Raw genomic sequence first — 16,123 nt, 5'->3', positions numbered from 1 at the left:
CGCGTGTGACGTCGGTACCCCGTGTACAAAGAGTTTATACACGAGGCCGTCGTGCCACCCGCAGTCGAAGGCCTCGGAGACGTCGAGAAGCACTGCCCATAGGTACTCCCGCGTCTCCAGCGCTCGCATCGCCTGCTCCACTAGGCGCAACAGCTGCTGGCTGGTCGAATGGCCGCTCCGAAACCCGAACTGCTCCTCAGGGATGAGCTGCTGGTCCGTGCGTCTGATGCAGTGGAGGCGGCGGGGGCCGCTGAGGCGGCCTCCGCCACAGGGGCGGCTGACTGGGGCCGCTCTGGAGGTGTCGACTGCCGTGGAGCGACAGTTTCCGGCCGCAACTGCGCCGCAGCGCGAGCTGCTTGCCGCTGTCGCGGGGGACTGTGGGTGGCAGTCTGTTGCGCAGCGGCGACGCCTGCGAGGGGCGGGCAACCCGCGCGTCAGACGCGGCCGCTGGGGTAGCCGAAATCTCGGGCGAAGCCGTGGACGGCGCGGTCGGCTGCTGTCTCTCTCCGGCGTGTTGGTCAGAGCGCTGGGAGGGGGCAGGTAACCAGCTCTCGGTGGCGGCAGCGAAGCTGGTGGAAGAGTGCACCTAACGAGAAGGCCTCGCTGCTGGTTCCGGACCGTCTTGAAAGCCGAACAGCCTCTACAACAGGCAACATGCGGTTCGCCGCAGTTACAGGAAGTCGGCTTGCCCTCGCGGTAAAGGCCGCAAGATTTGCTCTCGTGCTGCCCCGCGCATTTGACGCAGCGGGGAGGCACGTAGCAGTGTCTAGTGACGTGGTCCAGCCGATGGCAGGAGAAACACTGGGCCCTTTTGCCTTTGGCCCGGAGTGGTTCGACCTCAACCTTGACGCGGCAGACCCGCTGCACCTGGAAAATCTTCCGATTTTCCAGGTTATCGACGAGGACAACCTGGTACAGCGGCATGTCGCGGTGGGTACGGGGAGACTTCATCGAACCCGTGGACCTGACGCCGAAGTCCATATCCTCCAGTTCCTCACGCAGGTAGTCCGCGCCAAACTTGAGGGGAAGGTGGCGGAACACCACCTTCAGAAGTTTGAGCGGCTCGGAGGGGTGGGTGTAGCAATGGAGGCCGTCCTTGCAGACGGCGTCCATCACCGCCCGGTACTCCTCGTGTGTCGCGGCCGTGACCTTCTAGAGGACGAGGACGTGGCCACCCTGTCGAGCATCTGTTGCAGGTCGACCAACGCGAGCAACATACGATAAGCCCCAATCGCGATAGACTACAATGCGATCTTTATCAAAGTCGGAAACGTGATGGTACGCATTTCTCCAACTTACACGAGGCATCACAACAACGTTTCACCAGGCAACGCCGGTCAACTGCTATTTGTGTATGAGAAATCGGTTGGAAACTTTCCTCATGTCAGTACGTTGTAGGTGTCGACCCCGGCGTCAACCTTGCGTGAATGCTGTGAGAAGCTAATCATTTGCATATCACAGCATCTTCTTCCTGTCGGTTAAATTTCGCATCTGTAGCACGTCATCTTCGTGGTGTAGCTATTTTAATGGCCAGTAGTGTATACAGTAGTGTCACGGACACAGACAAGATTCAAGAAGTAGTACATGTTATTTGATTGCTGTGAACCCCGGAACTTCACATTGGATATAATTGAAGTTCAGTATTCAGTTTGTTCCTGTAATAAAGTGTATTTTAACCACGTGCGCATTTTGTATTGTAGTGAGAGGTAACTGGCCACACTGAGGGTATTGACTTAATTAATTAGTGAATCAATGTGATAGAGTGTAGGGCGTATTTCCAAGACATACAGAGCCCAGTATTTTCGGAAGGCCTGAGAGTTTCCCTAGCACCGACTACATTGGCCAGGACAAAAGAGAGTTTAATGTGGCACGCAATAGTTGATACGTGCACTAGGTTCACTTACGAGAGAGAGAGAGAGACAGGCAGACAGAGAGGGAGAGATTTGGGATTTCCCAGCAGTGGTGTGTAACGGAAATTGAGTCTCATATCAGAGGGTTTCCGCCGCCTGAAGCTTTTGTCCAGGGAGCTAGCGTGGCTTCTGGTCTGTGCAGCCCAGCAAATAGGTCTGGCAGTGAGGCACCAACACTGGTTTTGATGTGCAGCCCCTGACGGCGGTTTCGATGTCCACGGATGCCTCACGGTCCAGATGTTGATGCGGCTACTACCAAGGGACTCATGACGCTTCCTGTCTAACGCTGCAGCTGTGGAGAAAGCGGTGTTTTTTTCCAGAAGAAAGTCACTACAATGTAATTAGGTTGGGGTGAAATGGAAAACCACTTAACAGTACAATAAGTTAATGAGTATTATAAATTTGGTAACCGTTGAGAGTAGGAAGAATACTGAACAATACCTTAAGGGAGGGGGAACTGTGACACGGAAAACCACTTCGCAGAACAATAGGTTAAGTGGTGTTGTAAATATGGCAACCACGGTGAGTGGTGTGCTGTTCCCATTCCATCTTGAATTATACTGGCTAGGATTCAGGGTGGAGTGGTGCCCCAATTCCATCTCGAACAAATTTGGTAACAGTGCATACTGGGTTGATATCGCCATTACCTTACTACTTATACAGTGTCTTTCGCTCCTCTGCACGTTCTGAAACGCATCTGCCACGCTATTGGGGCGAGGTTTAGCGCAGACACTGAGACACCGCTGTCGTTCTTCCCAGTACTGACACGAGCTGCAGCAGTTGTTTTGTGTAGCTCCGGGACACGTCGGCAATGGACCCCCCGGAGGGAGAACAGTACCACGACGGCCTTCCGGTACGAGACGCGCCTGCAGGTCTGCGCCCACACTCTGTCCGGCCCGCCCGCACCTGCGCTGTGCCTGCCTGGCCTCATCCTGGACAGAGACGGCCGCGTCAGCAGGGCCGCTGCCTGGACCGCGGGCGCCGTCTCGGCCCCGGCGCGGCCATCCGCCTCCCGTTGTACCGCGAGCTGATGTCCTCGGTGTCTACAGGCTGAGTGCAGCGGTGGGGCGCGGCCCGGAACACAACGACAGACACGTTTTATCCCTGCGAGCAAAGCCTCTGTATTTGCACACACACACAATTCGCAGTATCTGTGGTAGACTTCTCTTTCAAGACTGAATATCTGGCTTGTGGAAGAGCGTAAACGAGAAACACGTCCGAGTCAGGAATTCCATCTTCTTGTAAACTGGAGAAACACGAGGAATTCGAGTACCTGTACCGGGGTCATGCCACACGCGCACATTCCTGCATTTTCGTGAGAATGAGTTACGAAGAGTGTCGGTGCACTTTAGGTGTCACCTTAAGATGTTCATTTTGAACGAAACCAGTTCTGACGCTATAAAAGTACTTGAAGCACAGCTGTGGTAGTGTTTATTAAAATTTATATTATTGAATTCTGGAATGGGAAATTATTAACAATTGTCAATGCCTTTTCTTTCAGCTTACAAGGTAGGTTGGTCTCAGACCGAGATTTCTTTTTTAGGGCTGCGCTCACAGAGCTATCGCTGCACTCTTTTTTTTTTTTCAGGGACACAGAACGACTTAGCTTCCAGTAAGACAAGATACAGAGTATTCAAATAGATTTCGGGCTTGCAGCTGGTCGTCGTTAGCTGCCATCCACGACATTTCGACTGGACAACTGCCAGCCATCCTCAGGTGAGCCATCGAAGACTGACGAAGACGCCCTGCGTTCCGTAATATATAGCGTGCAGCGAGTATTCCGCGCATGCGTCAAAATCATATTGACAGACGAACCACACCGCCCGCCAGCAGCGGCCTCGCTGGTGAAACTGCAGAACTTTTGGGACTCCGTCATAAAAGAATCAGTGGAAATTCGCATGACAGACAATCTTATGAACCGTGACAATGGCTACGAGCTAGGTAATGCGTGGATCCCCGTCATCTCTAAGATCTGCTCCAGACGAAGATGGCAGAGTACTCCGATGGCCGCGGCAATTGACAACGCCTAAGACAGCTGAGTTCTGCAGTTCCACCAGCGAGGGCGCTGCTGGCGGGTGGTGTGGTTCGTCTGCCCATACGATTTTGACGCATGCGCGTGATACTCGCTGCACGCTATATATTTCGGAACGGAGGGCATCTTCGTCAGTCTTCGATGGCTCACCTGAGGATGGCTGGCAGTTGTCCAGTCGAAATATCGTGGATGGAATCTAACGACGACCGGCTGCAAGCACGAAATCTTTTTGAATATTTAGTTCGCCGGGAAAATTTTAAATTTCACAAGATACAGAGTGTTACTTATTCACTATGCAATTTAATTCATGTATCACTTATCACAGTTCAGGGTTTCATTCAATTAATTTATGGATAGTTTTCAAATATGGTAACAGCGTTTCATGTGTAAACCTTAACAAAACGATAACCACTGCCCCACAGTACAAGAGGCGGTTTGCGAACCTCTGTCCCCCAGTACAAGAGACAAGCACATAGCTCCTCATCTGCACGATTACCCTGCAAATCACACTTAACTGCCAGAGTAAACATATGACCACTTTCAGACTATTTCTTACCGTTCCACTCTCAAATAGCACGTGGGAAAAATGAGCACCTAAATCTGTCCTTGCAACCTCTGATTTCCCTTGTTTTGTTGCTATCGTTATATCACCCCGTGCAGATGGGAGTCAACAAAATATTTTGGCACTGAGACGAGAGTGTAAGCGATAGCAACATTGAGAAAATATCTGGCCACAACCAGGAACGCTTTTGTTTCTATTACTGCCACCCCATCTCGCTTAACATATCCGTAAAACATTATATCCTACGTCGTCATACTAGAAATGGAGGCCCGTTTCTTTCAACTGTTCTGATGTTTTCTGTCAATCCTATTACACTGGTGTATAAACCGCGAGGACGAAATAACTTTTGCATAATGTGTCACTGCGAAGAAACAGACCTCCATGAAACTTGGACCATAAGTAGATATTACTGCTACAGTATAGTGATTAAGGCAACTGAAATAAATACCCAATAAGACAAACAGAAACGACACTTTCCGATGGAATGTTAAATATCCCTTTTGCCTTATTTGATCTCACTTCCAGAGACATTTCAAATCCTGACTGTGATGCTGGACCCTCTATGTCTCTTCACAGAGACCTTCAATGTGCTCTTTCCTTATGTATATGTACATGTCTAATGATAAGTGTATGTATTTAGTACATTTTTAATTCTGTTCTTTATTTTATATTTAAGTGTAAATGAAATTTAATGTATTCTCTACTTGTTGTAATGTTTTACATCACATCGTTTCTACACAGTTTATATGTAAATAGTGCCTTTCGCTCGGAGGAAAAGATTTACCTGTGGATAGGTTTAGTAAGGCGAAAGTGACAAATGAACATTAGTCAGTCGATACTGCACGTACGGGACGTATCATTTTAGTAGCAAAAGAAGTGGAATAGCTAGAATATAATTTGATTCTTGATTTCTCCCGGCGTATTTGATAATCAAAATATCCACGAGTGTACTGCCGGTATACAGTGTCCAACGGGCACAATATTTCGGCGAACATACATGTCGCCATCATCAGGTAAACTGACGGACTGAGCTCCTGTGAACATGTCGGCACGGAGATCCGTGCGCTATGGCTGATCTGGAGGAACTGGGTTCGGTCGCGGCGGCGGCCGATTTAAATACCTTCCGCCCACGGCGTGCTCCCTCCGCCGTCCGCGCCCCGCGCCACGGTCGCGCGGTGGAACAGATTGCGACGGCGTCTGAGGTGACGTCGGTGTGATGGCTCTGTCCGCCGTGGTCGTCACAACTATACGTTTTCTCGATTTACTCTTGATTAACCCAACCGCTGGTTCCCAAGCCTTGCTAAGATTATAGTCGCAGTCACGGTTTATGAGGTCGTCATTGGTGCGAATTTCGATGGCCTCTCTAACAACGCTGTCCCAGTATCTCGACGTCTGTACCTGAATCCTCGTGCGTTCATACTCCATAGCGTGATTTTCCGACAAACAAAGTTCAGCAACCGCCGACTTGCTCGGATACAACAGTCGAGTGTGCCTCTGGTGTTCACGGCATCGATCCTCGACGGTTCGCATCGTCTGACCAATATACGACTTGCCACATTGACACGGAATCTGGTACACGCCGGCCTTCCTCAAACCGAGGTCATCTTTGGCGCTCCCCACCAGTGCACGAGTTTTATTCGGAGGGCAAAACACAGTTCCGACCCGGTGTTTCTTCAAAATGCGGGCGATTTTCCCCGAGCGTGCGCTTGTATATGGAATACGTCGTTTCCTTGTTCACGAGGGTTCAAAAATGGCTCTGAGCACTATGGGACTTAACATCTGAGGTCATCAGTCCCCTAGAACTTAGAACTACTTAAACCTAACTAACCTAAGGACACCACACGCATCCATGCCGGAGGCAGGATTCGAACCTGCGACCGTAGCAGTCCCGCGGTTCCGGACTGTAGCGCCTAGAACCGCACGGCTACCGCGGCCGGCGTTCACGAGGGCACCCCTAAGAGTCACTTGAATTGATTAGTCAGAAGTTTGACGAGAAAACCACTGAACTTTTTAGGCATGTCTTGACTTCCACGTATTTTCTTTTTAATGGAGAATACAACGAACAAACGGAGGGAGTCGCCATGGGTAGCCCACTCTCGCCGGTGGTAGCGAATTTGTACATGGAGAACTTCGAGGAGGAAGCCCTGTCGTCATCCGAATGGAAACCTACTTGCTTTTTCCGTTACGTGGACGACACGGTCGTCATCTGGCCACATGGTATGGATAAACTCCTTGACTTCCTTACACATCTAAACTTCATACGCCGGCCGCGGTGGTATAGTGGTTCTAGGCGCTCAGTCAGGAACCGCGCGACTGCTACGGTCGCAGGTTCGAATCCTGCCTCGGGCATGGATGTGTGTGATGTCTTTAGGTTAGTTAGGTTTAAGTAGTTCTAAGTTCTAGGGGACTCATGACCGCAGATGTTAAGTTCCATAGTGCTCAGAGCCATTTGAACCATTTTTTAAACTTCATACACCCCAACATCAAATTCACTATGGAGACTGAAACGGAGGCTAAATTACCTTTCCTTGACGTCTTGGTGAAGACAAGGGCTGACGGCACCCTAGGTCATGGGGTGTATCAGAAGACAACGCACACTGATCTGTATTTGCACGCAGACATCTGCCACCACCCTTCACAGAGGAATGGGGTACTTAAAACTCCAGTACATAGGGCGCGCACTATCTCTGACGCAGAGAGTCTACCCCAGGAATTGGAACATCTGAGAACTGTATTTCGAAAAAATGGGTACTCGGAATGGCAGATTCAACGTGCTCTCCGCCCAACCACTACAGCACAACCTGTGGAAATGGATGAAATCACGAGGGAGGAGGTAGGCACTGCGTTTATTCCATATACAGGCGCACTCTCGGGGAAAATCACCCGCATTTTGAAGAAACACCGGGTCGGAACTGTGTTTTGCCCTCCGAATAAAACTCGTGCACTGGTGCGGAGCGCCAAAGATGACCTCGGTTTGAGGAAGGCCGGCGTGTACCAGATTCCGTGTCAATGTGGCAAGTCGTATATTGGTCAGACGATGCGTACCGTCGAGGATCGATGCCGTGAACACCAGAGGCACACTCGACTGATGTATCCGAGTAAGTCGGCGGTCGCTGAACATTTTTTGTTGGATAATCACGCTATGGAGTATGAACGCACGAGGATTCTGGTACAGACGTCGAGATACTGGGACAGCGTTGTTAGAGAGGCCATCGAAATTCGCACCAATGACGACCTCATAAACCGTGACTGTGACTATAATCTTAGCAAGGCTTGGGAACTAGCGGTTGGGTTAATCAAGAGTAAATCGAGAAAACGTATAGTTGTGACGACCACGGCGGACAGAGCCATCACACCGACGTCATCTCAGACGCCGTCGCAATCTGTTCCACCGCGCGACCGTGGTGCGGGGCGCGGACGGCGGAGTGAGCACGCCGCGGGCGGAGGGTATTTAAATCGGCCGCCGCCGTGACCGAACCCAGTTCCCTCTGAGCAGCCATAGCGCACGGATCTCCGTGCCGGCACGTTCACAGGAGCTCAGTCCGTCAGTTCACCTGATGATGGCGACATGTGTGATCGCCGAAATATTGTGCCCGTTGGACACTGTAGACCGCCAGTACACCCGTGGATATTTTGATTAGCTAGAATATAAGTTCTCATAAATAATTTTGAAAATAATGATCGAAGAAATAGTAAACTTGCTCAGTTGTTGATGCAAAAACATGTAACGTCACCCATGGCTTTGACGGTCTACAGAATGTAAACATAGTTGGTGTAGTAAGACAGCTATCGAACTTTGTGCGTTGCACCAATAGCGAGCGAGTAGCCTTGCTTCTATTGGTCAGAGCCCGGAAGCTAACGATTGAGGCCATATTTTACCACATACCACAATCAAATACGTAAATCTGTTTAATGGAACCGCTGAGCACATATAAGTAAACACACCCCTCCAAAAGGTACGTAAAAAACAAATGCAATAACAACTATAACAAAATAGAAGAAACAGCTAGAGCTTGTAAATGACAATGACTAGCATTAATTTGGTATCAGAAATGTCACCACTGATTCCAAACAATCTTAACCGAAACTACGTGTATTTAAAGAATGAGCAAAGGTGGCGAAAATTCATTACAAGAATACAAAATTACAATTTGATAACACGGAGAGACACAGCGATTTCTGTACGAGGTCGGTGACTTGCTGCATCAACGACAACTCGTTGGCTGTCGCGGTGTAGATAAACAACACCGACTCAAAGGAAGGCCTCGGCGCTTGTTGGTGACGTCACGTCAGCTAGGCACGGCGAACGCCAGGTCTGTTGCAGGCAGATTCGCCTGGGCGTGCTTATCACTATAAATCTCTTATTTTTGGACAAAATGTTTGGTATTGTTTTGGTTTCTGCAGTTTTATTTAGATGAAAGATTTTCTTACTATCGTAAAGCTACAAATGAAGATCATAGTTCTGTATTACTGAATCCTGTCGAAACAAACGTAGATCAATATGAGAAGATGGTTTGCCCCATTGCAAGCTTCGGAAATTTTACATTCAAGTAACTGTATTTACTTGATCCATTTCGTTATCGACACTTATCACAACCCCCTTACAATGAACTCGTTTCTTTTATTTATTTATTATTTTTCGTTTGACATCGTCGCTGGAAATGTGAACTAATTTACATGTGTAAATGTCCAACTGTTGCCAGTCTTTAGATTACAGTCGTTTTCAACGAAAGGAATTCTAAACAGGAAACAAAGTAGCTTCATACATCGAAAATACTGCTGAGCTTAAACTTTTTTAAACATGCACATTAGAAAAGATAAAAAAAATTATTTGATAAAACAAGTATCTCTCTTTTGTCTCTTCTTCTGTCCCCCATCCCCTCCCCCAACGTGTACAATCGCAAGATATTACATTAAAATTCAGTGCTCCTCACCCCATAGTCAACCAAGATACCTAAAGAAGAGCACCAATATGCTCACAGTTTCTTGTAAAATCAACCCAGTACAAATGTAACATCCTCAGATTTACAAATAAGGTAATGAAGCTGGACCTTGAAGTTGTTTTTGTATGTCAATCCTTAAAACAGGTGGAAATTTAAGTTCAGGAGGACACTATTTTTTAAGAAGTGTAATGAATTGCACAATTAATTGATTGCAGAAATCTCTCAGAACAAAGTGTGTTAGTCGCCGGCCAGAGTGGCCGTGCGGTTCTAGGCGCTACAGTCTGGAGCCGAGGGAGCGCTACCATCGCAGGTTCGAATCCTGCCTCGGGCATGGATGTGTGTGATGTCCTTAGGTTAGTTAGGTTTAATTAGTTCTAAGTTCTAGGCGACTGATGACCTCAGAAGTTAAGTCGCATAGTGCTCAGAGCCATTTTTTTAAAAGTGTGTTAGTCTACTACCGCCTGTAGTTTTACATTTTACTGTGTCAGGGAGGGAGACACCACCATCATGCTTGCAACAGACCTGGCGTTAGCCGTGCCTAGCTGACGTGACGTCACGAACAAGCGCCGAGGCCTTCCTTTGTGTCGGTGTTGAGTTAAAGCTCTTCCACCAGTTGTGTACTGCAGTGGTTGCATCCTCTTGGTTATCATGTGGCTCTCCTGACACTATTGTTATCCTATACAGTCTTCCAGGACTAATTGTTGCTGCATAGATCCACGATCTAATGTGTGCGACCATAACGTTCATTACACACATGATCCTAGTTTTATTATTGTTCTGTACACAGTTTTGATATGGTGTAAAATTCACTTTAACTCACCGTTTCCTAAGTTTCAGTCCGTCTGTTTTTAGCATGCATACCATATTTGTAAGTTCACAATTTAACGAGCCAGTTTCACATATATAAAACACTTCAAATGTTTCCAAAAACACCGTTAAGATTTTAACATGTGCAGGACTTCGTTAAATTGTAAATATAACAGGAATTTAAGTTGTGTAACTCCATTAGAAGCAAACGATTTAGTTCCAATGGCGATGACCTCTGTCCACTCGTAGTCACTGCTGTTTATAGCACCCCACGAGGAGAAGGAGGAGATTAGTGTTTAACGTCCCGTCGACAACGAGGTCATTAGAGACGGAGCGCAAGCTCGGGTGAGGGAAGGATGGGGAAGGAAATCGGCCGTGCCCTTTTAAATGAACCATCCCGTCATTTGCCTGTAGCTATTTAGGGAAATCACGGAAAACCTAAATCAGAATGGCCGGAGACGGGATTGAACCGTCGTCCTCCCGAATGCGAGTCCAGTGTGCTAACCACTGCGCCACCTCGCTCGGTGCACCCCACGAAGCTCGAAGTAGTCAAACAGTTTAACATCTTCTTTCATAATGTTCACATTAATGTCCAACCGAAATGTGTGTGAAACACAAGAACTCATTCATAAGTTTTGCGTGTGCTTCTACCTGAAGCGGTACTATCACGATACGCAGCACACCCGTGTGTACACGTCATAGAACACACACATTGACTCTCTCTGCTTGATAACTGCTATTGATATTTCTCATGCATAACAGTTCGTATACCAGCTCTGCATATTGTTTTTAGTTTTACATGCTGCATATAACAGAAGCATTACAAATAAGATCAGAAAGAAGTTCAAATGTTTTCATTCTCGATTAATAATTGATTTGTGTAGCAAAATAAGTAAAGCAAAACACGTTTACATTTCATACTACAGAACAAAAAAAAGAATTATAAACCATCAAAGATGTATTACATACAGCGTCACAAGAAGAGAATGAAAAGAAAGAAGAAAAAAAATTATCATTTGCAATTAGAAAAATCTTGAGCCGAGCTGCTAAAAATTCGCTTCACATCCACTACGTTGCAGGTATTGAAAGAACCGTACTCTTGTCTGTAAGGTAAGGGGTCGCAGAGATCCAGGAAACGACGCGACCAAGAGTTTCAGAAGTAGCTTCAATGTCTATCGAAGAATGAAGTTGAAACAATCAAGAAAGATTATTATTTGTTTTTGGTGACCGAATTTAGCAGCATAACAATCTTCAGACCAAACTGTCGTCGGTAAAGTGGCAGTGTTGGTAGCATTGGTGAAATAATACTGTATGCTAGGTATCAGTCACTTGTCTAAAGTAAAGAGGGTTGGACTAAGGACTGCTCATCACTCAGGACCTCGAAGGATAATTTACCACCCAACTCCATGCAGTGACACAAATGGTGTAATTAAAAGTTAAGTTTTCACCAAGGCAAAAAAATTTGAAAGTTAGTGGACGGTCTTCAAATTTTCTCGTTTTATTTAAAATTAAAAGATGTTTTTGTCTGCAACTAGCTGCTAAGCGTATTCGTGGATAAGCCAGGCTGACATAAAATTCCCGAAGAGGGGTAGCAGTACTTTTAGTAGTTATGTAGACAAAACTACGAAAAACTGACTGATCCCGCCTTATTTCATTTTAAAACTCGCCTGCTACACCGGTACTGCGAAGAGCTGAAAGCAGTGGTAAACTGCAGCCGTTATACTTCTCAAGGCCTCGCAGCTCTCCTGCACCGCACAGTTACGGTATCCTGCTGAGTGGATTGTTGTCCCCAATAAGAAAGTCAGGCCAGGAACTGATCAGAGCCATGTTGACATATGAAGCTACAAATCTGACGCTCTACGGTGTGGAGCGTAGACAGTTAGTTGCCTCAATCGTGAAGGTAGCTTAGAGAACTAGGAAAAAGAAACGAGATGAGTGAGTCTGGATGGCAGGAGGAACAGGATTCCTTGTCTAGTGTTATTAACACACAACAATTAGGGATTATGAAGGAGAATATGTAACAATTAATAAGAAACTAGAAACGAGTGTGGATTATTACCAACAGCACAGAGAACGCATTATGGTAGCCAAGATAGACCCAAAGCCACCACTCACCACGGCAATACAGAAATACTAGTCCAGTTGCTCCGTAGACTAAGAAACCAAAATATTCAGTATCTAGTGTGAGACTTTATTTCGATAGTAGGAAACGAAAGGGAAGGACAAAATAATAGGGAAACATGGACTAGGGCGAAAGGAAACGAGAGGAATCTGGTGGAATTTGGCACTGAGATCAATTTAATCATCACGAAATAAGACTTTGCATGTGGAAAGTACCACGAGGCACCGAATCTATTGGTAGCTCACAATATTTTACGATAGATTTTAAGAAACTAGATTTTAAACTGCAAAATATTTCAGTTAACAAATTTAGTCTTCAACCACTGTTTATTAGTCATCAAATATACAATAAAGTTGAAGAAATTAAAATGAATTAGAAAATACAGGAGATGGAGAACTTCAAACAACCATTAGTTGTGAGTTCGAAAGGAGCATTATGAATTAATAAAATGAAATAGTGGAGAGTGTTGTGTTCTGCCCTCGTCGGATACAGGGTGCCTAGGAAGACTGCCTTCTCGGATCGCTGTACAACAATTCAAGCAAATCGTATAAGTGAAGTTTATTACAGTAAGATAAATGACAATACTTATTGATAAATGTTCAATGAGACGTCGCAAGCAAAGAGCGGCATGAAACTTAAGCACTCTCTTCAGTAGATACAATTCGTAGCACAAGAGAAGGCATACTGTTTTAAGTCACTGCTGCAGAAGTCGTAGGCCACCTGGACTCCGACTCGGGCCGCGGCGCGTGTATCCCCCTCGTGCAGATGGCGCCACTCTCTCGCTGTTGTCCTACAGAGGGGTCGGTCAGCGTCCTGTTGGCTGGCGTCGCCCCGCAGCCCTCTCTGCTGTAACGTTCCAGGCCGACGTGCCGGCGCTTGGCGTTACGCCGGAACAGAAACGTTTATAATAAGTGAAGAACTGGTACTTTCAAAGGTGGATTAGTGAAGATTGCAAGGAAAAAAATTAAGCAAAAAGACAAGTCCTGTAAAAAATCCTTTTAACACAGTTGCCAAATTGAATGACGGAAGGAGACAGTAAAAAAATCTTGAACTTAGAAAGAGAGAGTAAAGTGCAAGTGCCTAAAAACACCGAAAAATTAAAGCTGCTATGGCTGGCGGACAACAGGAAACATAGTTGCCGCTTACGGGAAATTATAGAAACCATTGAAGAAAAGACAAGCAGCTACATACTGATCTACCAGTGAGATGACAAGGCAGTAAAAACAAAAGAAACGATGGCTGAAGGGTGAAACGGATACGTGGAACGGTTTTATAAAGGACATATAACTAAGTTACGAAACGAGAAAAGTGAGAAGATGAAATTGGGATTTTCGGCGCAATACCGCTAGAAGAATTTAAACAAATGTGTGTGAAATCTTATGGGACTTAACTGCTAAGGTCATCGTTCTCTAAGCATACACACTACTTAATCTAAATTATCCTAAGGACAAACACACACACGCATGCCCGAGGGATGACTCGAACCTCCGCCGGGACCAGCTGCTCAGTCCATGACTGTAGCGTCTAAGACAGCTCGGCTAATCCCGCGCGGCAGAAGAATTTAAGCAGGAACTTAAGTACATAAGTCTAAACCACGCAGCTGGAATAAACGAAATTCCTCCAGAATTATTAAGCTCCTCCCTCCCACCCCCCCAACCCCCATGAACCATGGACCTTGCCGTTGGTGGGGAGGCTTGCGTGCCTCAACGATACAGATAGCCGTACCGGTAGGTGCAACCACAACGGAGGGGTATCTGTTGAGAGGCCAGACAAACGTGTGGTTCCTGAAGAGGGGCAGCAGCCTTTTCAGTAGTTGCAGGGGCAGCAGTCTGGATGACTGAGTGATCTAGCCTTGTAACACTAACCAAAATCTCCTTGCTGTTCTGGTACTGCGAACGGCTGAAAGCAAGGGGAAACTGCAGCCGTAATTTTTCCCGAGGGCATGCAGCCTTACTGTATGATTAAATGACGATGGCGTCCTCTTGGGTAAAATATTCCGGATGTAAAATAGTCCTCCATTCGGATCTCCGGGCGGGGACTACTCAAGAGGACGTCGTTATCAGGAGAAAGAAAACTGACGTTCTACGGATCGGAGCGTGGAATGTCACATCCCTTAATCGGGCAGGTACCTTAGAAAATTTTAAAAGGGAAATGGATAGGTTAAAGTTAGATATAGTGGGAATTAGCGAAGTTCGGTGAATACAGGGTTATAAATACAAAATCAAATAGGGGTAATGCAGGAGTAGGTTTAATAATGAATAAAAATATAGGACTGCGGGTAAGCTACTACAAACAGCATAGTGAACGCAGTATTGTGGCCAAGATAGACACGAAGCCCACGCCTACTACAGTAGTACAAGTTTATATGCCAACTAGCTATGCAGATGACGAAGAAACTGATAAAATCTGTGATGAGATAAAATAAATTATTCAGGTAGCGAAGGGAGACGAAAATTTAATAGTCATGGGTGACTGGAATTCGAGAGTAGGAAAAGAAAGAGAAGGAAACGTAGTAGGTGAATATGGATTGGGGCTAAGAAATGAAAGAGGAAGGCGCCTGGTAGAATTTTGCACAGAGCATAACTTAATCATAGCTAACACTTGATTCAAGAATCATGAAAGAAGGTTGTATACATGGAAGAACCCTGGAGATACTAGAGGGTTCAGATAGATTATATAATGGTAAGACAGAGATTTAGGAACCAGGTTTTAAATTATAAGACATTTCTAGGGGTAGATGTGGACTCTGACCACAATCTATTGGTTATGAACTGCAGATTAAAACTGAAGAAACTGCAAAAAGATGAGAATTTAAGGAGATGGGACGTGGATAAACTGAAAGAACCAGAGGTTGTACAAAGTTTCAGGGAGTGCATAAGGGAACAATTGACAGGAATGGGGGAAAGAAATACAGTAGAAGAAGAATGGGTAGCTTTGAGGGATGAAATAGTGAAGGCAACAGAGGATCAAATAGGTAAAAAGGCGAGGGCTAGTAGAAACCCTTGGGTAACAGAAGAAATATTGAATTTAATTGATGAAAGGAGAGAACATAAAAATGCAGTAAACGAAGCAGGCAAAAAGGAATATAAACGTCTCAAAAATGATATTGACAGGAAGTGCAAAATGGCTAAGCAAGGATGGCTAGAGGACAAATGTAAGGATGTAGAGGCTTATCTCACTGGGGGTAAGATAGATACTGAGTACAGGAAAATTAAAGAGACCTTTGGAGAAAGTAGAACCACTTGCATGAATATCAAGAGCTTTGATGGAAATCCAGTTCTAAGCAAAGAAGGGAAAGCAGAAAGGTAGAAGGAGTATATGGAGGGTCTATAGAAGGGCGATGTACTTGAGGACAATATGGAAATGGAAGAGCATGTAGATGAAGATGAAACGGGAGATATGATACTGCGCGAAGAGTTTGACTGAGTCGAAACAAGGCCCCCGGAGTAGACAACATTCCATTAGAACTACTGACGGCCTTGGGAGAGCCAGTTCTGACAAAACTCTACCATCTAGTGAGCAAGATGTATGAGATGGGCAAAATTCCCTCAGACTTCAAGAAGAATATAATAATTCCAATCCCAAAGAAAGCAGGTGTTGACAGATGTGAAAATTACCGAACTATCAGTTTAATAAGTCACAGCTGAAAAATACTAACGCGAATTCTTTATAGACGAATGGAAAGACTGATAGAAGCCGACCTTGGGGAAGATCAGTTTGGATTCCGTAGAAATGTTGGAACACGTC

Source organism: Schistocerca nitens, chromosome 5 (assembly GCF_023898315.1).
Source record: "Schistocerca nitens isolate TAMUIC-IGC-003100 chromosome 5, iqSchNite1.1, whole genome shotgun sequence".
Lineage (NCBI taxonomy): Eukaryota > Metazoa > Arthropoda > Insecta > Orthoptera > Acrididae > Schistocerca > Schistocerca nitens.
Note: the sequence above shows the minus strand (reverse complement) of the source record.